This window comes from Cupressus sempervirens, chromosome 9 (assembly GCF_028749045.1).
Source record: "Cupressus sempervirens isolate cs-2001-9-10 chromosome 9, ASM2874904v1, whole genome shotgun sequence".
In the NCBI taxonomy this organism is placed as follows: Eukaryota; Viridiplantae; Streptophyta; class Pinopsida; order Cupressales; family Cupressaceae; genus Cupressus; species Cupressus sempervirens.
The window spans coordinates 368448816-368476768 of NC_143126.1; the positions used below are offsets into that span (position 1 = coordinate 368448816).

Below are 27953 nucleotides of genomic sequence, written 5' to 3' on the forward strand. Positions count from 1 at the left end.
CTCATGACAGAAACACTAGCAATAGCCTAAAGAGGAATTATAAAGAAAGTTTCTACTGCTGAAAAACTGAAGTTAGAAATTTCAGGCTGTTACAAAAATGGATATGATAGCTGATGGTTGTAGAAAATTATCAATTTATTTGGACCCTTTGTTCTATACAATCTGATTCTATTACATTTGGTCAACTGATTATGTGAGGCAGACTGAAGGAGAGGATAGTTTTTTGGTCCTGTTTTCATGGGAGAGTTTCTGAGGGAAAAAAACACTTGTGATAGCTTAACGAGGAATTATAAAGAAAATTTCTGGTGCTGAAAAATCAGAGTTAGAAATTGCAAGCTGTTAGAAAAGCTATATCTAATCAAATCAATATTGCCTCAAAACTGCATTGAACATAGACTGTTATATTGTTGAATCAACCTGACTATTAATGCTGGAATGTTTTAATGCTTTACTATGATAAATATTAACTTCTTGTGATTAATCAAATGACTTCCTGTCGATGTTTTCTATTCAATACAAGCACACAATTGATAACAATAGCATGTTGGAATTGAGATCTTGTTAATTAATGAATGCAAACAAATTAATTAAGAAGCACAAAATTATTGTCGTAGGTAAATATTGTGTGGCTGACAGGATGTATGTTGTCGGTAGATATTGTGTAGCCGATGGGTTCCTTAGGGAAGGTTCTTGTTATGTAGCCAACGGGTCCCTTCGGGAAGGTTCTTGTCATGTAGCCGACAGACCCCTTCGGGAAGGTTCTTGTCATGTAGCTGACAGACCCCTTCGGGAAGGTTCTTCGAAAAGTAATTTATACACCCTTCGAGATCATTGTAATCATCATCAAAAGCATAATGTAATGTCTTTGGCATATGTGAATAATAAAAGGAGTTCTGCTATTTTGATCCATTGTCTGTATGCGTTGATCTCTTTACCCAGTACGGTAAACATTTGGCGCCGTTGCTCGATGGACTTGGAGCAAAGGCTGGAATGAAGACTAATGCCAAATCAGCTGAACAGGAATAAGAATAAGTTGAAGGAAAAGGACGAAATAAGCACCCCGCAGGAAAACTTAATTTTGGCACAGCAGGCCGAATGCAGACGAAGGTTTCAGCAAATTACTGACAGACACCGTAGCACGGAAGAATTATTGGAGGAGACTTGACAGCGGGTGGAATTGGTGGAAGAAGCAAGGGAGGAGTTTCTGAACCTGCATACGTCGAGGGAAGAGAATCCAGATGGAGGGCGATTGACTTGCACGGCTCGGAGTGCCGAGGGAGCACGAGCGTGGAGTGAACTCTTCGTCCGAGATATACTTCCGAAATGAATAGTTTCAGTTGACGAAAACCCTTCTTCACCAAATAACACGACTGTCGGAAACAGTGCGGGTGTGCAGAACGTGGGTGTGCAGAACAGTGCAGGAGTCCAAAACAGCGCGGGAGTGCAAAACAATGCAGGTACGCAACAACACCCTTGACTTGAATAGTAATGGCAGGACCAAAGGAGAAGTTGACTAAATTTGATGGCGATGGAGTAGTTTATCCGATCTGTCATTGTAAAACATGCGAAATGATTTGGAGGGCGAATGGCATAACGGATACAAATGAATGGGTCCGGCAATTTTCGGCTACCTTATGAGGTGTTGCAATTGATTGGTTCGCCGATGCAGATCCCCAGAACTTAACCACTTGGGACAACCTTAAGAAGGAGTTTACTGCCGAATTTTGATTGTTGCGCGATGACAACGAAATTGTAGCGGAGATATACAATACAAAATAGGGGAAGAATGAAATAGTCCGAGTCTATGCCAGGAAGTTGAAGGACTTGATCAATAAAATGGAGAATAAGTTGGCTGATGGGCTACAGAAAAGATGGTTCATTGAAGGCCTACACCTGAAGTTGCGAAAGAAGATGAAGATTGTACTGCCATCGTCATACATTGAAGCGTACAATTAGGCAATGAACTTGGAAAGTGAGCAGAAGATGAAAAGAAGAAAAGTAGCTCGTCAGATTCAAATGATGACACATCTTCAGTAGAGGAAAGCAGTGATGATTAAAAGGGCAGCAAGAAGGTTCGCGCCCTCCAAAAGGATATGATTCAGATGATGAAAGAGTTCAAGAACATGCAGAAGGAGACCAAGGGAAATGAGCTATGGTGCACCGAATGCAAGAAAGAAGGCCATATGAAGGGATCCTGCCCGAAAGATCAATTTTGTGAGATTTGCCAGATCATGGGACATTTGACAAAGGAATGCCCTTTCAATCTGAAAACAAGAACACCACAGTAAGTGTTCCTCACACAGGAGGTTTCCGCGTTAGGAGGGAGTGGGAACACCAGTACGGAGGTTGCCACGTCGGGAGGATACAAAAATAATTGGCGAGGTCAAAACAACAACAACGACAACAACAATAATGGCAGCAGGAGTCGAATTCAATATGATGCGAGCGACGGACTAATAGTTCAATGCCGCGCATGCAATTTGTGGGGCCACTTCGCCCGAAACTGTACAATGGCGAACACGCCAAAATTGTTATGCAAATGGTGCGGACCTGACGATCATGATGATGCTAAGTATCCGAAGTTGGGAGTAAATTTGATCATCGTCGGGATGGACGAAGAAGAGGTTTTGGCCATCACATGGAAGCAAGGGAAAGTATACCCTGATCCGATGGAGAAAAAGAAGAGACTAAAGGAAGTGTGGGCAGAGATTCAGAAAGCAACGTAGGTAGAGAAGGCACACCTAAAGGACACTACTAGTACCTCCGCACAGAACTGCGGCGAACAGAACATCGTACAACAAATATTACAAACCGAGGTACCTTTCAGGATAAATGATCTGTTGCTCACTATGCCTCAACTTTGTACGACACTCACGAATATAGCTTCAATTGTTAAGCTACCAGCAGAACGAGGAAGGGAGAAAGAAGCTAGCGCAAGTGCAAAAGATCCGATGCTGTTAGCCCTCTCATCTGGATGCCATTCGACAGTTGTCGAAATGAGAATTCTCGGGACTGTGCTGACGGATACGATTGTGCACGGAGGGTCTGGTGTCAATGTGCTACCAAAGGATACTTGGAAAAGGTTGGGACAGCTGACATTGTGGCCACCTACCTTCCCGCTGGCTAAAATAAAGACTAGCATTTTGGTGCAAATAAGATTGAAAAGAATAACAATGCGTAGATGACACCTGATTCAGAGAATTATTGAGTTGGCAATGCTGTTCAACTCCGATTAAATTTAAACAAATTGCAACAAACATTGTTAACCTATGTATAAATAATTTTTGTAGCATACTTGTAATGTCCATCTTTAAAAATGTTGTATGCCCAAAGCACTTGTGTATACGTCACAAAGAAAACAGAATTTAGAGATTAAAAATAATAACTAAGTTTCTCCAAAAATATCCATATTTAGGTGATCTCTTAAAATTTGCAAAACAGTATGAAAGAAAGGAACTTCAAGTCAAATAATAATAATGCAATACAATAGCTTAAAAATAGGTGCTCAGTTCTCCCTAAACATAGAACCTTTGAAATATCTACCATCAGAAATAGCTATTGCTGATAATAGCAACTCTGAGGCAGTGGCTCCCTCTGGCCAGACCGATGCATATATGGAGTCACCCAGTTGTGATGTTTGTGATCTAGACATTACGATGAAGTCAACATAGGTTGGTTTGGGCTCTGACATTATTGATTCACATCATGGCATTGAGTCATGTATATAGGGTCAGGTGACAATAGAGGATGTTCAGTCAGGTGTTGTGGATACAAATTGCATGGACACCCTTGATGTTTTGTTTGAGGATGCTATGAGTTGTGGGTTTGATATTCCTTTCCTGATGTTAGGTGATGACTCTGAAGAGTTTTTGGATGTGTAAAGTTTTCTTACAGATTTCCTTTTCGTTGCTGAATTATGTATATTTCCTGTAGGTACAGTCAATGCCAATGAAGTATACAGGTGCTGCACAGTATATATAAAATTAAATGCAAATGATGATAAATATTTATTCAGATCGGCATCTGTTTTGCCTTCGATTTGCACACATTAATCAATTTCTATGTTGCAATATCGGGCGACATATACTATATATATAATTTTGGACGGGTACATGGGTGAATGGGCATGTCTCCAAATGGAGACATGTCCATTCACCGATTTACCTGTTCGGTGGAATGGTCACATTCGATGATTAGTCATAACAAGAACTAATGCCATTAAGACTTAAACTAAGTCTATTGCAATCGGTAACAATTAGTATAAATACAACTATTTATTGAATTCAAATTTGAGATATTACTTCAGTAATAATATGCATCTGCAATTCTGAATGCTGCGATCTCCATTATGAAATTCAGACTATATTCATGTACATACACATATCGGTATTCTACAAATCGATATGTATATATACATGAGTATGGTCTCGTGTGATTGGAGCAATTTTTTGAACCAAACCTATTTGTCTCAACACTCCTTAGCTAGGGAAAGCAAAGTGCATATGAATTTTCTCATTATAAGAAGTAATATCCTCAAGATATATATATATATATAAGAAGATCAAGTCTCATGATATTCTTTTTAGTTATGGTGAGTATAAAGATATCAAGTCACATGATATACACCATACTAGATCATGGTACATCCATAGATATTAAGTCACATAATATCCACCATGAATTTGAACATATTGATCTTCAATAGATATGAAGTCACATGATATCCATCAACATGCTCTTTTAACTAAGATGATCTTTTCTTGAATATCAAGTCACCTGATATTCATCATGATTGTAATTTAATAATAATAAAGTCGTCACCTTATATTATTAGAATCAATATTCCATTATAAAAGATTATCTCCTTAAATAATGAATGTAGGGTAGGCCCATGAGTCATAGAGTCACACATATGACAAAAGAGTTTACACTTTAAACATCTTTATTTAATTAATACAAATTTTACAAAGTTGAGACTCAATCTCATAAACTTACATCTTAGTGAAGCCAAGTTTCTTTCTGAAATGATCAACTTTCACTTTAGGGAGAGCCTTGATGAAAATGTTAGCTGTATGATCACCTGTATTAATATATTCTAATTGAATAGCTCTTCTTTCCACCATGTCTCTTACGTAGTGGTAAGGAATCCAAAGTTGAGACTCAATCTCATAAACTAACGTCTCAATGAATTTAAGTTTCTTTCTGAAATGATCAACTTTCACTTTAGGGAGAGCCTTGGTGAGAATGTCAACAGTTTGATCACCTGTATTAATATATTCTAATTGAATAGCTCTTCTTTCCACCATGTCTCTTACGTAGTGGTAAGGAATCTCATATGTTTAGATCTATCACGAAATACTGGATTCACAAATAACTTGATACAACTTTGATTATCACAATGAATTATAGTAGGTTTCAAAGGTTCACCAAACAAGTTTGAAAGCAACTTTCGAAGCCACACTGCTTCTCGAGCTCCCATAGCTGCTGCAATATGCTTTGCCTCAGTAGAATTTTGAGCAACAAAAGCTTGCTTTCTGCATATCTAGGAGATCATGGCTGATCCTAAACTGAAGCAGCATCCTGATGTGATTTTCCGGTCTTTTATACTTCTGGCCCAATCAGAATCAATATATACATGTAATTCCAAGCTGGTATTCTCATATTTAAGTTCATACCCAATAGTACCTTGAAGATACCTCAATATGTGCTTCAAAGCAACAAGATGAAGCTCACTAGGTTCACTCATGAACTGACTTAATGCATTCACTGCATAGCAGATATCAGGTTGAGTATTTACAAGATACATCAAGGACCCAATTATCTATCTATATAAGGTGGGATCAACTAATTTGGATTCAACACTTGCTTCCTTTAGCTTGTGAAGATTGGTTTCCATAGGTGTAGACATGGGTCGTCAGTCCCACATTCCAAATTTTTTAAAATATCAATAGTTGTACTTCTTTTGAAGTAAAAGATATTACTAGACTTCTGACGTACTTCCAAACCAAGAAAGTAATGGAGAATTTCTTAATCCTTCATTTCGAATTCAGAAGACAAATCTTTCTTACACTGATTAATAAGGTGTTCTTCCCCTATATCGGAAGACCATCAACATAAAGAATTAGAATTAACATAAAACCTTTAGTTATTTTGAAGGAGAGATTTGGATCAGCCACGTTCTTGGTGAATCCAAGACTTAAAAGGTATTTGTCAATCCTTTCATACCAAGCTCGGGGAACCTGTTTAAGTCCATATAGAGCCTTCTTCAATTTACAAACATAAGAAGCAACATCATGACTTAAAAATCCTTCTGGCTATTCCAGGTATACTTCTTCCTCTATCTTTCCATTAAGAAAAGCAGTTTTTACATCCTTTTGATGGATTTTCCAACCTTTGGTTGCTGCAATGGCTATTACAACTCTAATAGAATTGCATTGGCAATTAGTGCAAAAGTTTCTTCAAAATTAATTACTTCCTTTTGAGAAAAACCTTTAGCCACAAAGCGAACTTTATGTTTTTCAATGCTGCCATCTGCAACATTCTTAACTTTGAAGAGCCATTTTGAAGACGCAACATATTTTTCTTTAGTTCTTGGAACTATGTCCCAAACATCATTTTTTAGTATATACTGGTATTTTTCCACCATGGCATCTTTCCTAGTTTGATGTTTAAGTACTTCAGAAGTGCTAGAAGGTTTAGGATTCAAGCTCACATGCAAAAGCATTATATGTCAATTTTCTAGGTCTCTTGCTTTGTCGGAAGGATCCTGAAGGGGCTGCAAATTCATCTCCTTCCTGTATTATTTTCCTTGCCCAAAGTGGCCTTTTCCAGTGATCAAGACTCTCTTCTTTAGTCTCCGGAAGGATTTCAGTTTTAGTTGAAGTCTCTTTAGGAAACTCCCTCTGAATCTCAGGAGCAGGAGTCTCTTCTAGAGATACATAAAAAGTATCTAGTTCATTAGATGTTTTGGCTCTTCTAAAAGCAATGTCTTCCTCAAAGATGACATCTCTGCTTAGTTCTATTTGTTTTTGTCTAGGAATGTAGACTCTGTATCGTTTTACTGTTTCACTAAAACCAATGAGAACACCCCTTATTCGAGAAGGTTCTAACTTAGTTCTCTTCTCCTTAGGTACATGAATGTATAGAAGACATCCAAATATCCTTAGGTGACTGATGTTAGGTTTCTTTCTAGAAAATGCTTCTTCAAGAGTCTTATTGTCCAAATGTGAGTGATGACATCTATTCTGAATATAGACTACTGTGTTGGGAGCTTCAGCCCAGAAGGACATACTCAAGTTTTGATAAAAAAATATGGCCTGAGAAGCTTCTTCAATAGTTCTGTTCTTGCTTTCAGCAACCCCATTTTGTTGAGGATTGTAAGGGACTGTGAACTCCCTCTTAATCCCAGTGAGTTTGTAGAACTCTTTAAATATTTCAGAAGTATACTCCTTCCCATTATTTGTTCTCAGAATTTTAATGTTCTTACCAGAGGAGTTCTCAGTGATAGTTTTGAATTCTTTAAATTTAGAAGGAATCTCTTTCGATTCTTTGCATTTAAGGAAGTATATCCATGTCTTCCTTGAAAAATTACCAACAAATATCAAATAGTACAAGAATCCTCCTATAGATGGTATAGACATGGGCCCACATAGATCAGAATGTACTAGTTCCAACACTTCTTTAGTTTTGCTAAAACTATGGGGAAATGGCTTTTTTGCGTTTTTCCCTAAGGCACAACCTTTACATGATTCATTGTGAATATGTTTTAACTTGGGCATTCCAATTACTACCTTCTCTATTGATGTTAGGGCACAAAAGTTGATATGACCTAGTCTTCTGTGCCATACTTCATTTGAATCAGAGGTCTCATGTACAAGTGCAAGGTTTGTTTTAGCATATAGCTCATATAAGAGTCCTTGTCGTAGTCCTATTGTTAGAGCCCTTTTAATGGATGAATTTTCAGGCCATGCTAGTACTTTCCCTTCAATGAAAGCAATTTTATAACCATCATCTTCAAGAGCGGATATAGATATTAAATTCTTCTAAATACTTGGTACATAGAAAACCCCAGAAAGTTGAATAGAATTTCCAAATTTCAATTTTATGGTGCAGGTTCCAATTCCTTTTACCGAGTGTGCAGAATTATTACCAATTGTAACTTCTTCATTTGTTGCTATTTTCATACTTTCTAGGTTATTCTGATATCCAGTGATGTGTCTGGAAGACCTGCTATCAACTATCCATGTATTCCTTTTAGTTGATATTTGGTTGGATAATGCAGAATAGAAAGCATATTTCTCATGTTCGTTCCTTCATTTGACTTCTCAGATTTTGCAAAAGATGCTTGAGGTTTAGATCTATCGGGACAATTTATTACATAATGTCCATATAGATCACATCTGAAGCATTGGATTTTGGACAAATCTTTCTTCTGTTTGGATTGTCCTTTTCCATGAAAATATCTTTTTCTTTTGTTGTTTTTCTTCTTTCCTTTCTTATGAACATTTGATTTAAGAACTTTAACATCTTCATCTAGGGTTTTTGTTTTCCCTTAATCATTGATCTCGATTCTTCTTGAAGACAATCTGATCTTAAACGATCCATTTTAGGGATTTTAGACCTAGCACTTATGCCTTGTACAAAGGATTCCCATGAGTTTGGAAGTCCTCCTAATGCTATTGAGGATAACTCTTGATTTTCAATCTCATAACCAAGTGCAGATAATTGATCTCTTAAGTCCGTGATTCTCATAAAGAAAGTATTTATAGTTTCTCCTTTATTCATGCTTACACTATTCATCTGCCTTTTAAGAGCAAGTTTTCTGCCAATATTATTGATTATAAATGCATTTCCAAGAGCTCGAAACATACGATAAGTTGTAGCATGTTTTGCCACAATAGGTACTATGTGGTCTCGAATAGTATCTACAATTATCTTCATTGCCTTTTCACTTTCTCAATCCATTTTCATTTCTTAGGATCATCTTTAGGTTCTTCTTTGTCCTCTTTTATAAATGATTCCAATTTGTTTTATTTTAACAACATCATTACTCGAAGTTTCCGGGATTTGAAGTTACCAACACTTCCAAAGTGATGTTCGAATCTCATTGTGTTTGTCATTTTGTAGGGAGAGAGGATTGTTTGTCTTAAAGTAAGACTCAATAAACTTAGTGTGATCTTTCCTTGGCCAAGCTCTGATACCATGTAAAGTTTACATACAAATTTCCTTTTCGTTGCTGAATTATGTATATTTCCTGTAGGTACAGTCAATGCCAATGAAGTATACAAGTGCTGCACAATATATATAAAACTAAATGCAAATGATGATAAATATTTATTCAAGATCGGCATCTGTATTGCCTTCAATATGCACACATTAATCAATTTCTATGTTGCGATATCAGCCGGCATATACTATATAGATAATTTTGGACGGGTACATGGGTGAATGGGCATGTCTCCAAATGGAGACATGTCCATTCATCAATGTACCTATTCGGTGATGGTCACACCCGATGATTAGTCATATCAAGAACTAATGCCATTAAGACTTTAACTAAGTCTATTGCAATCGGTAACAATCAGTATAAATACGATTGTTTATTGAGTTCAAATCTGAGATATTACTTCAATAATAATATGCATCGGCAGTTCTGAATGCAGCGATCTCCATAATGAAATTCAGACTATATTCATGTACATATACATATCGATATTTTGCATATCGACATGTATATATACATGAGTATGGTCTCATGTGATCAAAGCAATTTTCTGAACCAAAGCCATTTGTCTCAACAGGATGGATCCTAGTACTGATGATTATAGGGACTAACTATTAAGGGGGAAGCTGAGACAGCAAGGAGTTCCACGTTGCAAGGGCTTCGACTTCTTTCGATAAGGAGTTATTAGAGGTATTGAGTAGCTGTACATTGGTACTGATGCTTGCGAGGATGGGAACACACAAGATGTTCACGATCATGGGGAGAGAAGTTTAGATTCAGTCTATCATAGTACAATTAGTGAGGTAGAGAGCTTGTATAGGAATCAGTTGAAGGTTAGTGATAGTGACATCTCTTTAGCTCTTGAGCATTATTATGCTATTCGTTAGATGTTGGCCACATATGGTTGGGGTGCTCCTATGTGAGATGATCATGGTGATAGTAATCTTTTCCTAGTAGAGGTTCATGCAGTTCTTGTGGTTGTCAGGATCTTGAAACATAGTTATTCATAGTTAGTTGCTGATAGGGATTACCTTCTAGAGTGGGGTAGCAGTTGTTATGAGACATTGTTAGGGAAAGAGGAGTGGTTGAGCTCACCCATGAGCTTGAGTTGATTGTGGACTCTCTTCAGTGTACTGAGTTGGCTCTCCAGGAATCATAGTCACATTTGGATGAGGTTATTGTGGAGTTGGAGTAGGTACAATTGATACTAGCCCTAGATCTAGTTCAGCTGCATATTGTGGTGGTTGTTGGTGAGTTTGCCTCCACAGTTGGAGACAAGGGATGTAATGATGTGGCAGTCACGTTCGTCTAGGATATGGGTGCAGTGTTAATGTCCCCACTAGCTAAGACAATAATACCTACAAAACCAATGTTAGAGTTTATGAATAATAAATTATATTTCACTAATCTAAAATCTATCCTAACACTAACCTTAAAGACATCTCCATATCGGGATCGATAACCCTCTCGAGGATCCTTAGGTCCCTAGTTATTTCTTAGTCTTTTATGAAGTGCTCCCTTTGAGATCCTTCTCAAAAGAGACATTCTCTATCTAGGGCCCTTGTCACGTATGCATATGTTAACATCTTCGGAATATTCTGGCATTATAACCATATTAAGATCACTCTTCCAAAAAGGACTCTCTTGATTTTAAGCTATTAAGATCAGTTTGTTCCCAAAAGGACTCTCTTGATCTTAAGAATTAATCATATTAAACTTAGCATTTTCCTAGTACTTAATGTTTATACATGTACATATATACCTTTGTATATAAATATAAATTATTCACAAAAATAAACTCATAATCACCTTCATATTATTTTATATATATTAAATAATTTATATTTGTATAATGCTGATTTATCAACACAAATGTTAATATATACACCAATTAATATATAATCCTTATTCAATTCTTCTAATTCCTCCAATACTAAATTATATTCTAAAACTACTAAATCTTTATCCTATTTTTAAATTGGTATACAAGTAGAATGAGACTAAATTCTATTAGTGGATTTTTAGCTACTTACACTAAAATTTAGTAACATACCTTAATAAGATACTTATCTTTGATGCTGGCCACTTTTAAGTTCTTTTAATGCTGAGTCACCCTATAATTTCTGTTTTTCTGCCTTTTCGAACTTTTATTACATATCATGTTTGTAACGTAGAATGAATCTTCTTCTTTATTTTCATATTGCTTTTAGTGATTTCTAAATAGGATGTTGGTCCTTATCCTTCTTTTTTTATGGTGTACGATATGCATTTAATATTAATTTTCTGTCCTCAAGCGGTGGTATTAGGTAAATAGTCCTTTGTTGTTTGTGTGTTCTTTCAAAACTATTTTTTATTCGCTCTTTCATATATCGTTTTTATTGGTTGTTTTGCTCCTTGATGGTTGGGTTATATGCCTCATTCTACTTTGCATGTTTTATGTTTCTTATTTGCTTTTTGATCCCCATACTCTTCCCATGGTGGTGGTACTAATACATACTTTAATGTTCATCACGTATATTGGTAAGATCCTGACGTGTACTACTTCGACATATCTTCTACAATATATTTATCGTTCCTTTCCCTCCGTTCGATGATATTCTTTCCATTTGTGTTAGTGTTAAATATAACTCTTATGTCCTTGAAAGGATGTGACACTTAATGGGTGGGCACCGCCCTATGTCCTTTTATTACAACTTTTGATTGGATGTATATAATTTCATTAATTTATTAGCATGATTCATTTGTTTATGAATTGACATTATTATTTACTTAGAATCAGATGCACTTACTAATTAAACTTATATTTATGAATTGGTTGTTGGTTTATGCCAATACTAATATCATGTGCTTATCTAAATATATGTTTAATAAATCAATTAGCTAAGAATATTAATTATTACATCTAATTATTGTTGTGTTGTCCACAACACACGCCCCATTCTTCACTAAGAATGGGGACCCCCTACTTTTTTAGACTCCCGGACTCATAGTTCGGGAGTCGGGAGAAGAATATTTGGTTAGAAGTTAGAATTTTAGAGTCAAAAAACTGGCAAAAAAAAACTCCAAAAAGAGCCTCACGCGCTTCAAATGTGTGCGCGTGCGAAAAAGTGCCACGCTCGCTAAAAGGCGCCGCGTGTGCTTCAAATGCGCGCGCGTGCTAGAAGGTGCCATACGCGTGAAAAGGCGCTGTGCGTGCCGCGTGTGCACTGCATACGCTTCATTCGGGCTGCGCATGCACTTCAAATGCACCGCGCGCGTCACAATACGCCGTGCAACTAGTTTTTTAGTGTTTTTTTTAAAATTTTGGTGTCATTAAGGTTTGCCTTAAATTAAGTATTTTTTAATCTCTCCGGACTAATGTTTGCTCCTTTTTGTAGGTAGAAAAGGTATCCTCAACTTGTCAAGGTCATAACTTTTGACTCGGAGCTCGGAATTCAGAACCGTTTACACCGTTGGAAAGAAGAACTGAAGATCTAATTTCAATCCCTAAAATAGTGAGCCTTTGGCTGCCCCGTTTTAGGGACCGATGAAAGTTTCAACTTGAAATTTTGAGCAGAAGACCTCCGAAAAAGCCATTTAATAACGCCTAGAAAAATTTGCGAAAAAATATGAAAAAGTTTCAAACATTTGATCATTTGGATCACTTGGTTTCTTGCCGGGAAGGATAGGGCAGTTGGAGAGAAGACAAAGGTCGAAGATACAGAGGTTGGACACATGAAGTAGAATAGGTTCCTCATCTTATGCAGCTATTAATGGCAAGATTCAACACAGGTGCCTTAGGATTTTAGATTGAAGAAGCAGAAGGAGTTCAAGTTTATGAAAGTGATTGGCTATAAAGAGGGTATAAATCATCAAAAATGGGCAAAGAATATATACAAAAAGTGATCTAAAACCCCACTTGAGCAAAACCCATAAACTGTTTTCAAAATTAACTTTGATTTTTTGGTGATTTGAGCTATCGAGGTGCGCAGCTCCATAGGTACACAGATCCGCAGCTCCGCAATTTAGAGGTGCGCCGACAATTGACTGCCAGTTCCAAAAATAACACTTTCCGTGCATCGAGAGTGCATTCTGATGGCAAGTTAACTTCGACACATGCCTAGTGAAGGGCCAGTTTCCATTTTTGACACATTCATGCACTTCCACTTCGACTGATGGCTTCCTCCTACTTTCTCTCTCATGGTTTCATTTTTTTTGACATGTAAAGGGCTCATGCAGCCAAATAATGAGTAAAATATGGATGGAGTCCCTCTAAGCACCAGTTAGATTGTCAGTTTGTATATATTTAGTTTGTTTAAATGTTTTAAAAGCATTTTATTGCATCAAGATATCTCTCACTCTCAACACAAATTGAGGAGACGATTTCTTATAAATGCCCCATTGTAAAATGTAAGAAGGGCCGCCGTTATTATGCAATAAAGTTATGCTTTTGGTGCTAGCATTCGGAGTGTAGTTATTCTTGCCTGAATGTGTCATTGTTTTGTGGATTTTATTCATGAGATTGTGATTGAGCCAAAGGTTTATTATGTTGTTTCTGGATGTGTGATCTTTTAGTTCTGGTGTTTGCTACAGATATATGAATTCCGTTGACATAATGAGCTTGAGAAGAGATCACCCGATTGTGTCTACATAGCTTTTTGTCTCCCATGAGTGCACTTTCTGTGGCCTTGCGATTTGATGAAGAGTGAAACATCATTCGATTTGTTAAAGATTCTCACCAACAATTGCATCAGTGGATTCTAGGAAGCGCTACTCCTATTTTAATTGGTTTCCTACCGATTTCTTCGAAGGTTTAACTTGCAGCATGTTGTGTTCTGTAGCTTATGTCCGTTTAGGAATTTCAATTTCAAAGTCATTTGATTTCATTTTTTTGCTTTCAGTTTCGTTATTTGCTTTACTAAACCCCCTGTTAGAATAGGATCTCATAGTAGCTGCATTGTTAGAGTTGCATTCATTGAAAAACAGAAAAATACAAAAATACTGTTCTTTTGGTGTGATATTTTGAGACAGCGAACAAATTTTACTTCAATTCCAAGGTAAAAGAGTTTTTAGAACTAGCAAAGGCCTCCTCGTGAACACTCACATTTATCTTCTACTGAGCAGATTTTGGTACGTCGCAAGACAAATACTGAACCTTGGAGTGGATCCTTAAAAAGATTTGCTTTTCAAGAGAGGAATTACTCTATGGATTCCTGCCGTTGACCTCGTGCAAAACGAACACCCAACAATTATTAGAGGGGACATTATATGCAGTAGGTATAGAGCAGGTGAGAGCATCGGTGGAGGATGATGGAATGATTCCTATTGTGCCAGGTTCTCCAGTAGTTAGCATAACAGTGGGGGACTCTTCATAGGGATGTGTGCTAGTTCTTGACACTACTCCCTCTTATTCACATGGCTTGGGCAGGATATCACTTGATGTGGCATATGCTCTCATGGAGATTCGCTTCCTTCTGTTGAGAACAAATCTGTTGTTTCATCTCATACAATTGATAGTATCAGACGGTTGTGCCACGATTTCAGAGGGATCAACTGTGGATTGCAAGAGAGCAGGTTGGCGCTTCCACATATCATTTCTATTGTACAAAGTCTTTCATGGAGTATCTATTGGAGAGTGTAGATTTGCAAAAGGGACTATATTGAGCATCAGACAGTTGGTTGTGCCACGATTTTAGAGGGATCAATTGTGGATTGCAAGAGAGCAGGTTGGCGCTTCCACATATAATTTCTACTGTACAAAGTCTTTCATGGAGTATCTATTGGGGAGTGTACATTTGCAAAAGGGACTATATTGAGGATCTAAGGGTACTCTTATTCAGGTTTGTTGCAGTATTCATAGGTTGGTGGGAAAGATGGTAGAAACCTTGTCTATGATGCTTCCCCATAAGGATTTTTTGGTTGGGTTTTCTAAAAGGCTTGCCAAAGATCCTACCCAATTAGTAGTTAAGTGTCATTGATTGGAGCCATCTCCTGATTTCCAATTTGGTGTTGATGAGCCATTGACAAAGATTGGAGCTTTTTACTGGCATTACGCAATGAGGAGTGCTCATCATTTTTCTTTTGATGCATTAGTAGAAGATTTGGTTTCACATCAGTGTGGGTTGGCTCCAGTTTCATACCATCCATTATGGGATGGGTTAGCACCATATTTTGTAGAGGGAATTGACAACTCTGAGTTAGATCACTTGTAGTGTACACACACCCAGGATAGTGGAAGAGGTTGGAGTTGGTGGTAGTGTTTTAGGGACCTATGGTTATTACCATTTCCACAGTGCAGTTAGGTGAGTGTCAATTTGATGGGGACTCAGGTATTGATAGAGTTGATGTTTCAGTTGGGTTGAGTTCCGATAAGTTGTTTTTCTCCATTAGCGCCCATAGTTGGTTTTCAGATGATTTTGTTATTGATGTCAGTCGTTTGGGTGTTGGTGTTAAAGAGTCGGTTGTGCACAACAGAGATATCACACACTTTTACCCTTGGGATCTGGGCAGACTGTGATGTTTGTTTTGCTTCGGGATTGCTTGGGGACATGCAATTTTAGGGAGGGAGGACTGTAATGTCCCCTTTTTTAGCAAGTTCGTGCAGTTGGCTTGGTCAGTTCATCATTGCAACCCTCGTGAGCTGATAGTGGGATTTGAGGGTCTTAGTTGAGGAGTTATAGTGGCCTATGGTGAGTTTTGGCTCCGTTTTGAGGGACTTACTATTTTTTTTAAGCCGATAGTTGGTTCCAATGAGGTCAATTGAGTTAGAGGAGTTGAGTGATGCTCTCAATTTTTTTTTTTGGCTTTTGGTTTGGGCTCCAAGAATCTTGAAGGGAGCATCTATTTTTAGTAAGTTTCCCAACCAGGTTCTTTCATTGTTTTTCTTTATCATGACCCCTCCTATGTTGTTATATTTTGATTCTCATGCTTCTTCAACATTTTCGCAAGACAGGTGAATTATTATTATTGTTCAACTTAATATGCTAAGGTTGCTATTTTTGTTGGTATTGTATGTAGGCCACCTTAGTGTCATAGCTTGTTGGAATTGGGTTGAAAAGTTTTAAATCTTAGCCACAAGAAACAATGACTTCACGTGTCAGGATATCATGATATTGTTGAAAAGCTCATTTTTGGAATCCAAAAAGAAATTAATAAATTATATTGTGTGGCTATAAAGCAAAATGGCTTTTAAGTGAAAGGTGTGTAGTTGAAGCTAAGTTGCACAATGGAGATGATAAATATGGCTCCCATTATGAGAATTGATCATCCAATTGTCTATTTGGTTTTCATATTTTCTTGTGAGCGTTTAGGTTTGGTGAAATCAATGTCATTGCTGAGGCATAATGCTTTTGATCTTAGGGTTTCAAGATTGAAGCTGTGCAATCAATCCATTACTGAAGTATTGTGAGATTGATCCTGTTTGTTTATCTGTACTAAAGAGTCTTCTCTTACTGTATTGACTCTGGCTAAGAGGACAAATCTATCCTGGAGAGTTTGGTAATTCATATTTCTAATTACTGGTAATTTGTAATTTTGATTTTGAAGTCACAGATCTGGACTTTGGATTATGCTGGAGATATATTTTTCATATGCAAGTTCAAATTGAGTTTCCTTGCCATTGAATTTCTATCCTCAATATTGGCATTAAAGTTTTGCTGTTGGTGTTGAACGTTAGCTGGGAATTTCCAGTTCCTTCAGGTGTACAAAATCTGTGTGTTTTTAGAGTCTGAATTACCTGCAAACTGTGCATTTTCCCTGTGCTTATAAGGCGATTTGAGGAGAGGAGATTCCAGGATCAGACATCTGCAAATTGGTGTCTCATTTTGAAGGGATTTCTGGTGGCATTTAGGTCTGTTTCAATGTCACCTCTTAGGCATTCTTCTTGCTGCTATCAAAGGCCAATTCTGGTGTCAATACTAGCTGCTGCAGCTGCAATTATTGGTCTGCGATTTCCTTGAAGGGAGCTGGGCATTCATCTGTGGAACAAACTTAACCATTTCAGGTTCTCACACGAAAATACTTATTTTATATGTTGTTGTAATTTTGGCTGTTGCAACAAATTTATATTGCTGCTCTCCATTTTCCTATATTTTATTGTTGTTCATTACATTTCAGTCTCTCAGTGTTTCAGCTTTATATATATATTGTTCAAAAAATCAAAAGGAAACTAGAAAATGCAAAATTTCAAAAAACTTGTTCTTATCAACCGACATTGTCAGCTAGAGCCAACTTGGGCTCATTATAGAAATGGGGTTGAAAAATGTGACAGTGGAAGCATCCTCTTAGTCCAATCTGCAATTCAGGGATGGAGTGAAATCACCCCCAACTTCTTCCGTAAGAATTCAAATGTTTCCTTTGGTCGGGTCTTCGTAAACACATTTGCAATCTACTCTTTAGTAGAAACATGTTTCAACTTAATTGGCTGATTTCTAATTTTTTCTCTCAGAAAATGATACTTAATAGGAATATGCTTAGTTCTAGAGTGTATAACATGATTTTTATAAATATTTATATCACTTGTGTGGTAATGAAAGATTGATATAGGATGATCAAACTCTACCTTGATGTCGTTCAATGTTTGCTGCATCCATAGAACCTGTTTTCAACAAGACTCCGCTGCTACATACTTTGCTTAATGATAGGTTTGGTTAGATAGTTATGGATGATAATTATCAATAGAATGATATAATTATATGTATGAATTATGATTGATTGTGTTCCAGATGTAATATCGATCTACATATTGATCAATAGTGCAGAGATACACGTCAGATCGGGTCTGGCATTCTTGCTAATATTGACCATTGATTATGGTATCAATTGAATATTATTTGCCTTCGTTACCTGTTGTATAACTAGCGATAATCAGCGGCCATGTTTAAAGTAATGAATGGGTGCCATTGAGGAGACATGTTAATGAACAGACATGCCTCAAGTTACATGGAGGCATGTCTATTCATAAACATGTCCCCTCCCCTTGATTTTTTATATATATATCAAGTCTGATCGAACTTAGAGGATGTACAACAATCAGTTAATGCAAACCCTCTTAAAGTTCGATCATTCTTTGATATCCATACTCAGACTTGTAAATGCAATAATCAGAATTCATTATTCCTGTTTCAGTTTCATTTTAATATTTTTAAAATATAATAAGTATCCCCATTCTGATTATAACCCGCAAAAGAAAGATCAGTTAATGGGCATATTGTTCAAGAGACAAGAAATTTAAAAGATATGCACATTCTAATCTGCAATAGATCTAATCTACTTTACCAGTTTCAGCTGTAGCTAGTGAAGTAGAAGCTTGTTATTTCTTTTTCAACCAAGATACAAGACAACCACCTAGAAAGAATCTACCTCCACTCATGCTCTTTCTATCATCAACTAAATCACCCCAATTTTGCATTTATATAAGCTGTGAGTCTAAAATCATTGCCTTTAGGATACCATAATCCATATTCCATAATACCCTTAATTTCTTGAAGATTCTCTTAACTGCATGAACATGAGGATTGTTGTGAGTGGCTTGAAATCTAGCAACGTAACCATAACATATAACAAGCCTCCAATCATAGACCTATACCATGTCTGATTATCATCTGGAGACTTAGTGTCTTACCTGAGTTTACACCTAGTTACTGTAGGAGTGCCTACGGGATTATAATTTTCAATTTAAATCCTTATAAGCATTTCTCTAGTGTAGTTTGTTTGAGAAATTAAGATACCTTCCATAGATTGATATTTGCAGCCCAAGTAGAAAGGATAATGCAAGTTGCCAATTTGGGTTTGGGGATGGATTCGTGGGTTCAGGCAATTTTTTTTCCCATTTGAGTTTGTGGGTGGGTTTGTGTGTGTGTGTGTGTGTGTGTATTATATTATATATATACAAAAAAATAAATATGCATAATTAAAAAACTAAGTCATTTCACAATATGAATATATGTTGGTTGATCATTGATCAATGCCAAATGTCAAAGATAAACATTATTTTACTCACTTTTTTAATCTATGCTCATTATTTAAGAAAATCATACATTGAATTACTAAATTGCAAAATGAAATTTCAAAACATAGACTAGTTCATCAAATAATAAAGTTTGAAACTAAATGATAAATGACAAGTGTTTAATAGTTTATCAATGATCATAGTATCAAATGTCCTTTGAGGGTCAAATGGGTCATAAAATAATGAGGGATTAATGGCTTCATCCCCAGTTGCGACTATATCTAGATCCTCATCATTGGAACCCAAACCGCTTCCACTAGCCCTAGATGCTGCTATATCCTCCTCCTCCTCAACATCTAGCAAAGTAATTCTAGCTAGATCTTGGATGGTCATACCCAAGTATGCAGACCTGAGTAATACATCCCACAACTTCTCTAGTCCCTTCTTGTGTTTTGGATCCTTATGTGACAAAAGGCACTAGTTGTTTTGAATATATACTAAGTCCTTTTCTTTCTTGGAACCCAACTAGTTATGCTTCACTGAGTGGATAAAGGATTATGTACTCCAATTTTTCTCAGTAGCAAAAGAGCTTGCAACCTAGAGAAACAACCAACAAAATTTAAAAAAATTCAAAATTTCAATACAATAGGAATTTAAGAGTGCTAATTCTACAAGCTAAGTGGCCATAATAAAAGGAAAAATAACTTAAAAACTTACTTGTTATAGGATCTTAATGGCAAGAAGCTGGAGGTACATATAATCTTGCCCTTGTAGGATACCACCATCCAATGGCATTCATTCTACTTTGGTAATTGATTGCATTAGGGTCTGCATTTTTTCCCGAGACAAACTCTGCAGACTCTTTCTTTACATTCGATGCTACCTCAGGATAGCTAAAGTGCCTGCTCAATGCCATCTTATATGCACTAGCAACCTTAGGATCTCTATATGGCAACATTGTACTAGGAATAACAAGTATCTCGCCACTATAAAACCTGGGAGAAAGTGCATATGCTAGGAGGTGTAAAGGTATAGTCATCTTGTTCCAACCATGTAGAACAATTGACTCCACCTTTTTGTACAAGGTGTCCTCAAGATCCCGCTCTCTCCTATGAGTGACCTACGATGTCAAATGATGGTCATGTAAGTCCTCTTGCTGTAGTGTTAATTAAAATTAAAGACCAAAATCTCTCAATGAACAAGGACAAAGTATTGTATAAAAAATTAAATATATTGTTTTCACTTTCTCTAGCATGGAGTCTAATGGAGCCCCAAATTTTTACAAGTTAGGGCCTCCATTTTCTTTTGAGCAATAATATTAAAATTGGAGTATTATTGATTTCAAAGGATTCCATCGGCAAGAAGAAGATTGTAAGCCTGACTACCATCAATATTAAATGACAAACATCTTAGATATTTTATGAGAAATATTCTTGGTTCATATACATAATTATATGAGAAGTTACAATATTAAAAAGGAAATCAAATTTATATCACCACAACATATATCAACAGTTGCATTAAATTGTTGTTAGACAATAAGCAGCGCACAAGGAACACTTGTTTTTATGCAGATCTGTAGAAATGCATCAATGATATAAGACAAGATTGATGACTTAAGAACAATAAACTGTCCTTGAGACCATAGACCACAACACTAAAATTCTGTGGCAGCAAATTGACCAAGACCATAGATGTAATTGTGATCTTTAATTTTACTGAATATTTGAAGAAGCAAGCCTCAACTTTATATATTGGTGCAGCAAGGGAGCCATAACAGGGATAAATGATGATAGCATATATGAGGCAGAGAAACGATACATAAAGAATACAAAGGTACACATGAAAACACATTTAGAATATCTTGGAGATGCCGTTATTAGTTCACCAATGCGCATATACACTGCAACTGAAACATCAAAGGAGAAGCATATATCTCTAAGTTCAAAAATGCGAAACAATGGTAGAATAACGTCTAAATTGAGGAGCATAAAGTCATCGAATAAAGTGGAATTAATTGTGTTGGAGCCAGTGGGTTGAAATGAGAAGGATAGCTGATAATAGGTACAAAGCATAGGAAAAGATCTCTACGTCGTGGAGTTCCAAGTATGGCATAAAAAATCCATGTGTCATCGGGATGCTCCAGCAGTCATGCATTTCTGTCAACTCGTCCACTTTGGCGACCTTTGATTGAAACTCTTCTGATGCTTGCCTTAAGATGGAATCTGTTGATGAAAGCTCCTGGATCTTTGACACCTAGAAGTTGACTAGATCAGTGGTCTCATCGACAAATGCTAAGAATTTGGCTTTCATTTGCTCAATGTCCAACAATTGGCCATTGCTGGATACATTCGATTTTGTGTGCAGCACCTTTATGTATTAAAAAATCTTCTCTATGACCTTTTGCACTAAATCATGTACATCTTTAAGCTCATTTGCAGATCTTACAGAACTTTCCACTATGAACTCTAAAGACTGCTTCCAATGAAGCAATGGCTCTTGACCTGATTTGAGGATCCCGTGGATGATGGCAACGTTAGTCTTCATCTCAATCACCTCTTGCAACAATGCCAACTGCTTTGTTAGTTTCTCTGATGCTTTGTTCATGGTCGTTTGATGACTAGACACTGCTTCCCTCAACTTGACAGTATCTAGCAAGAGATTTCCCAAATTCTCGATGAGTGGGGGGACCTTGGGTCTTCATTTGATCAATCCATGATCGGCCAATTTGACCAAATTGCCTTTCCTGCTGCAGCTTCAAAAGCAAGTTCTTGTTCTCTTCTGCATTTGGATCAAATGTACTGGTTGAAGTGCTTCTAAGTGCAATTTTAATGTAATCCATCAATTCTTTGATTGAGGCCTTCTGTACCTCTTTTTCCACCCTTAACTTTGGTAGACTTCCACATATTAACCATGGAATCATGTACGGGAATACCAATGTCGACCGTTCTAATTTGAAAGTCATTGGCAATGAGTTCATGAAATTTTCCCTCCTTTTGAGGTTTTGCTATCTCCATCAACATGTGACTAGTAGAAGGATCAGTGGCCAATGCTGCTATAGGCTTCTGCTTCTTCGTCTTCTATGATTGTGGCTTAGAAGAAGTAGCTTGCATGATGAGGTCCTTGGATGGGACAGCTTCCTCATATCTACGCTTTTTCTGAACAATGGTCTCTTCCAACCATGACTTGATTGAGAGGACATTGATCGCTGATTGAAGGGCTGTGGGATCAAAGAGCTTCCTTGCGACTGGGGGTGTCTGCTTGCTTTGAGTAGTAGTGGGGAATGCAATCACTTTAGTAATTGAGAGGGCCAAGGTATCACCTTGCTGAAATGCATCCTGCTCTTAACCATCCATGGGATTGGTGTCTCCATCAGCGTTGAAAACTTGGATAGGGGAGGAAGGCTTGGCCACTGACTTCTCTTGCTCTTGCTCTTTATCCTTCTCCTTGTCCCCAACTTTTCTTGTATCTGGAAGAGATCCTCCTCCACAAGTAGGGGTAATTTGAACATTCTTCTCTGGAGGTTGATCTCTGCCTTGGCCGATGGACTAGGTGGGGCCCGTTGATGTTGAAGTGGCAGCAGTGGTGGAGGTAGCTACATTTGATTGAGCAGCTCCAAAAGCTACTCCACCAGTAGAGCTTGTACTTCCCATTCTTTTCTTTCTCGCTTTGGTCCACTCCACCCATTTGTCCGTCCTTTTAATGATCCTGTGCATTAGGACCTCCATTGTATCAATGATAGGACCTTTAGGCAGGGTAGACACAATTGGAGTTCCCTTGATCTGCTCGAAGGATGGAGGATGCATATAGGAGCCATCGTCTGCAAGATCAGAAACATCAACAAAGTCATTATACAACTTAATTTCATCAATTGTGAGCTTGGACCAATACCTCCTAGGTTTGGTATTCATGGTGACATTCAACCCAAAAATCTTCAATGTTTGGAACATGCCTGTGAGCATTTCCCAGCTTCAAATGATCTCTCATGAAGTTCATTGGATCGCATTGAGGCCTGAGAACTTAATAGTCAACCAACTTGATCTTACTCTCAAAACTTTTAACTAGATTCCGAGCATCGGATCTAGAGACATAGGAATAGGGTCCAATGACTACTGGGAAGGAAATCCTAGTGATCTTCTTTACATTTGAGTACAAAGTATTAACTTCTAGTATTTGCTGACACAATTTGACAAGAACAACCTTGTCCTCAGGGTACCTAGGGAGCCTTTTGGGAAACCCATCAAAAGCACCGATCCGTAGGTAGGAGAAGCTCAGGAATTGGATGAAAGAGCATCCGAATTGGCCTATAGCCGAAATAGCCTCAGGTGAAAATCTTCACTCGGGAAAGCCTTGCAATTCCCGGCACAATCTTATAGTGAAGGCATCATTCACTTTCATGCACTCCTTGAAACTTCGTTGCAACTGAAGGTGTGGGTAGAACACATACACCCTCGTATTCTCATCGTAGTCTTCAATGCTGGGAAGGCCCGTCCACAGGTGATGTGTGGGTAAGGCATAGATTAAATATGAGAACATATAAAGCTTCTTGAATCCCATAGCTGAATTCAACCACGAGGCAAGCTCATCACATATGATTTCAGCCTAGTCGATTTGTAGTCCCTCGACACATATGGCTTGCAAAGGAAGAAGTGATGCTCAATGAAATCTTGAATTTCTTGCTTTCCTTTCAATCTCAACAGTAGCGCCAGGATGTCGACGATCTCGCTTTTCAAGTTCGTTCCAAAAAGAGTTTTTGGCATTTTGCTCTTCTTGTAATAAGGTGTTTGGAACCGTGTTCTCTGCATATCCTATCTTCTCAAGGTTTTCTTTTCATTAAACATAGATGCAGAGGAGCCAAAATCAATATCACAATACTCTTCCTATATTGGCACGCCGAATGCAGATTGCATCAAGGTCTTATTTATTGAGAGAAGGATAGATTAATCAAGAAGCAAGATTTGCTTTGTTTCTGAATTATATCTCTCAATGCATTCCCTCACTAGCTCTGGAGCTTGCACAGCGATGGGAAACTTGATAGCTTCCACCAATCCACTTTCTTTCAATTTTTGGGTAATCGGGTGGATGGGCTGAGAATTAAGCCTTCTGTGAAGATCACCTAAGTCGTATAACTTGAATGAAGTATTAGTGAGATCCTTTAACTCACTTTCTAAGCCTATGAGTCGATCATAACCTACTACTCTGATTGCCATTTTCTTATGATTTCAAAGAGGAGGCAACTGCTCGATAAATAGCCGTTAAAACAATGATGAGGCAAGTTTGAAGCAATTCTGATGAAATAGATACAGAAATCTAAATGTTGGTGCTGTACGATTGAAACTAGGCGCAACCAATGATCATAACTGTAGGATTTGCAATAAATTTGATAATCAACGACTATTTAAAACTTTCTGTTTCTATGCATATAAAGATTCATAAATCTGAAAGCTCTATTACTTCAGTTAAAGTGAAGTAGTATCGTGAAAAGCCACTTATTGAACCAAGGGGATTTTAGTTTAATAGAAAGTTCCTTGTTTATTTCGGGATCCAAAATAAAGATTCACACGATAACTCATTATATTGGAGGGGAGAGCATAGATCCATCTTTCAGCAAGCTTATCTTTCCTTTGATTTGGGATCATAGTGTGAGGAATGATCCTTTGATACCACGGGCACTTCATTTTCTATTTGTCTGCATCGAGCATTCGAACACTAGATCTCTTTTATATCGGAATTGCACCTCGACAACTGACTTTATAGGAAGCAACTTTTGGGCATCTCCATAGAATACTCTCATAAAATAGTCGTGTAGCTCTTAATTTCTCAAGTCTCTTGAGGAAGTAGCCATTTTATATTTCCGTAGAACGGATAACACCTTTGAGAGTGACGCTTTTTGGGGGAAGAAACACTCAAGCATTTTCTCCTTGCTTTGATTAGATACCCTGAGATGAGTTTTTGAGCATTCATTTATCACAAGCTCAGATTAATTTCTTTTTAGTATCACGCCTGGGTCCCATCGATGCATAAAAACTTTGAATGGAGCATTGGCCATGCTAGTTTCGGAAACAAAACATAACGCTTTGTTTTCCATTGGGAAGCAGCTAAAACCCGTAGACCCGCTTCTGTCCATAGGAATGGATTTTTACCTCATAACTTTGTCTTGAGACCTTCTTAGCTCTGACTTGCACTTTTGTAGATATTTCCATCATAAGTCAAGCAAGTGTATATTTGTGAATACTATTGTGGCTTTGTTCTTCGGGTTTATGCTTGATGAAGTTCGCCAAGTTGAATAGCTAGTCGGATGCTGAAGTAAGAAAGAAGGATGACTCACTTCTCATTGGGAAGACGCTTAAAACATATTCCAACCAAACCTAAATCACCTAAGCCCCAAATGCATTGAAATGACAAGCATCCTGCATGGAGGAATTAAGGAAGATAAAGCAAGGGAGGCCTGAAAAAAGATGCAAAGTGGGAGTCTTGGGAACTTCGATGAGAAGTGAGTCACCTAGGGGCTACCTCGACAAGCAATCTGAACAAAATTGCAAGGAATACCAACAATTACAAATTTACAAGGGATAGACTGAAAGTTGGCAACAATTGGCTCCGACTGGGAACTTAGGCATTGCAAATGTTTGAGAAGGGGCCTAGAATCTCTGGTTTTGCACAGCCGGAATAACAAACTATAGCGGGCAAAACTAAACGAAGCACACAATGGAAAGGAACACTAACCTAAGAAAGCAGGGAACAAAGCAAAGAGAAAGCAGAAACAAAAAGCCTACCTAGACTAACACTAACTGCAGGTGCTACCTGCTTTCAGTTGTGAACTTGATACAGCTTTAGGTCTTGGCCATTGTAAGACAATGGCAGGATCTCACCAATGTGATAGGCTAGAATGAAGGAGTTATTTTGATTTACTTGCACAATTCTGAAAGGGCCTTTCCAAAGAGAATCAAACTTATGGTGCATACCTTTAGGTTCTTGCCTCTTATCCCATAACATGACTAGATCACCTTCTATGAATTTCCTTGGCCTAGCCTTCTTGTCAAAGAAGTTCTTCACACGCTTTTGATGCTCTGTGATGTGGTCAACCAATTTCTCATGTTCTTCTTCCAGCTTAGTGAGGTTACATGATTCACTTTTCCAAACCGTTGTGAGATATTGGGTCCTCAATCACTTGTTGCAGCTTGCAGATGGGTAGTTCCAATGGTAGGGGAAGGCTATCTTCGACTCTGTATACCAGCTCAAATGGAGAAATGCCAAATTCTTTTAAGGTGTCATCCTATCCGCCTAGAGAGCTTCATGTAGCCTTTTGTGCCAGTCCTTTTGATTCTCAGAGATCAACTTGTTCATGATGTTAATCAAGTTTTTATTGCTTGATTCCACGTGACCATTCACTCGAGGAAAGTATTTTGAGGAATGACTGAGGTGAATGATGCTGTCATAACAGAACTCTATAATCTTTGCAGAAGAAAAATAAGTAGTAGTGTCCATGACAAGCTTTAGTGGTACCCCAAATCTCACCAAGATGCTTTCTTTGCTCACAGACAATCTCAAAGGTGGTCCTCTTGGTGGGCTTTGCTTCCACCCATTTAGTGAACTAGTCTGTAGCAATTATAATGCATAAGTGGCCAGCAGAAGAAGTGGGATTGATTGGACGAATGAAGTCGATTCCCCATTGCTGAAAGGGGGCTTCTATTACTACTGGCTTCAGTGGTAGGGCAGCTAACTGAGGTTTACTAGAAAACATCTTACACTTGTCACATTTAACCATCCAATTGTAAGTATCTTTAAACATTTCGGGCCCGTAGTAGCATTGCCTCAAAATCTTATAGGTTGTTACTGTAGAAGAAAAATGTCCACTGTAGGCCTCATTATGGAATGTTTGAAGCAATCTCTCCTACTGAGGCTTATCCACACATGTTAAGAAAGTTCCATCAATTGCTCTCTTATACAACTGATCATCATAGACGACATACTTCATCGATTTAGTTCTGATGTCTCTTCTCTGCTTGTATGTTAGTCCATGAGGGCATTCTCTGTAAGTATGGAAATAAGCAATATTTGAGAACCAAGGATCTTGGAGACTGACCATTAATGCTTTTGAGGTTGCTTCCTCTTGACTAGACTCTTGATTTTCTGCAATTATTTTGGATAGGCCGTTTCTTCTTACCAACTTTGTTGGTTTCAACTCAATATCATATTCTTGAACTTTGGCTATCTAGGCTCCTCTAGCATTACATCCTATCTCTTGCTGGGTCAAGATACTCTTGACAGCCGAGTCAGGTACATGCACAACAGAATGTGAATGCAAGACATAAAACCTGAAATTCTTGAGTGCTCTTATCACGACATACATGTGCTTTTCCATCTAAGAATACCTAACTCATGTTCCTTGAGAGGGGTACTCATGAAAGCAATAGGTGCTTGAATACCTTCCTTGTTTTCCTGCATAAGTATGGCGGATAATGTGTGAGCTGATGCATAACATTATAGTATGAACTCTTTGGTATGATCCAGGTGGACTAAGACAAGAGCTTTAGCTATGGCTTCCTTGATTTGACCAAATGCCTTTCTTCCAAAATCATTCCACTTGAAGATTTGATTGCCCTTCATCACGTTGAATATGCACTTGGTAAGTTCGGAGAAATCAGGAACAAAGCATCTCAAGAAATTCACCTGTCCAAAGAAGGATTTGATTCTAGTTTTTCTTGTCGGAAAATTCAACTAGTGGATAGCTCTGACATGCTCGGGATCGATCTTGATACCTTCTTGAGAGACTATGTGACCGAGGAACCTGCCTAATGT

At 37.7% G+C, this 27953-nt stretch overlaps 1 protein-coding gene across 2 annotated transcripts in view; it reads left to right on the forward strand.

Annotated features, from left to right (window-relative positions):
- CSTF77 (Tetratricopeptide repeat (TPR)-like superfamily protein) overlaps positions 1–27953 on the forward strand; it is a 318878-nt gene that overhangs the window by 139067 nt on the left and 151858 nt on the right. The window lies entirely within an intron of this gene.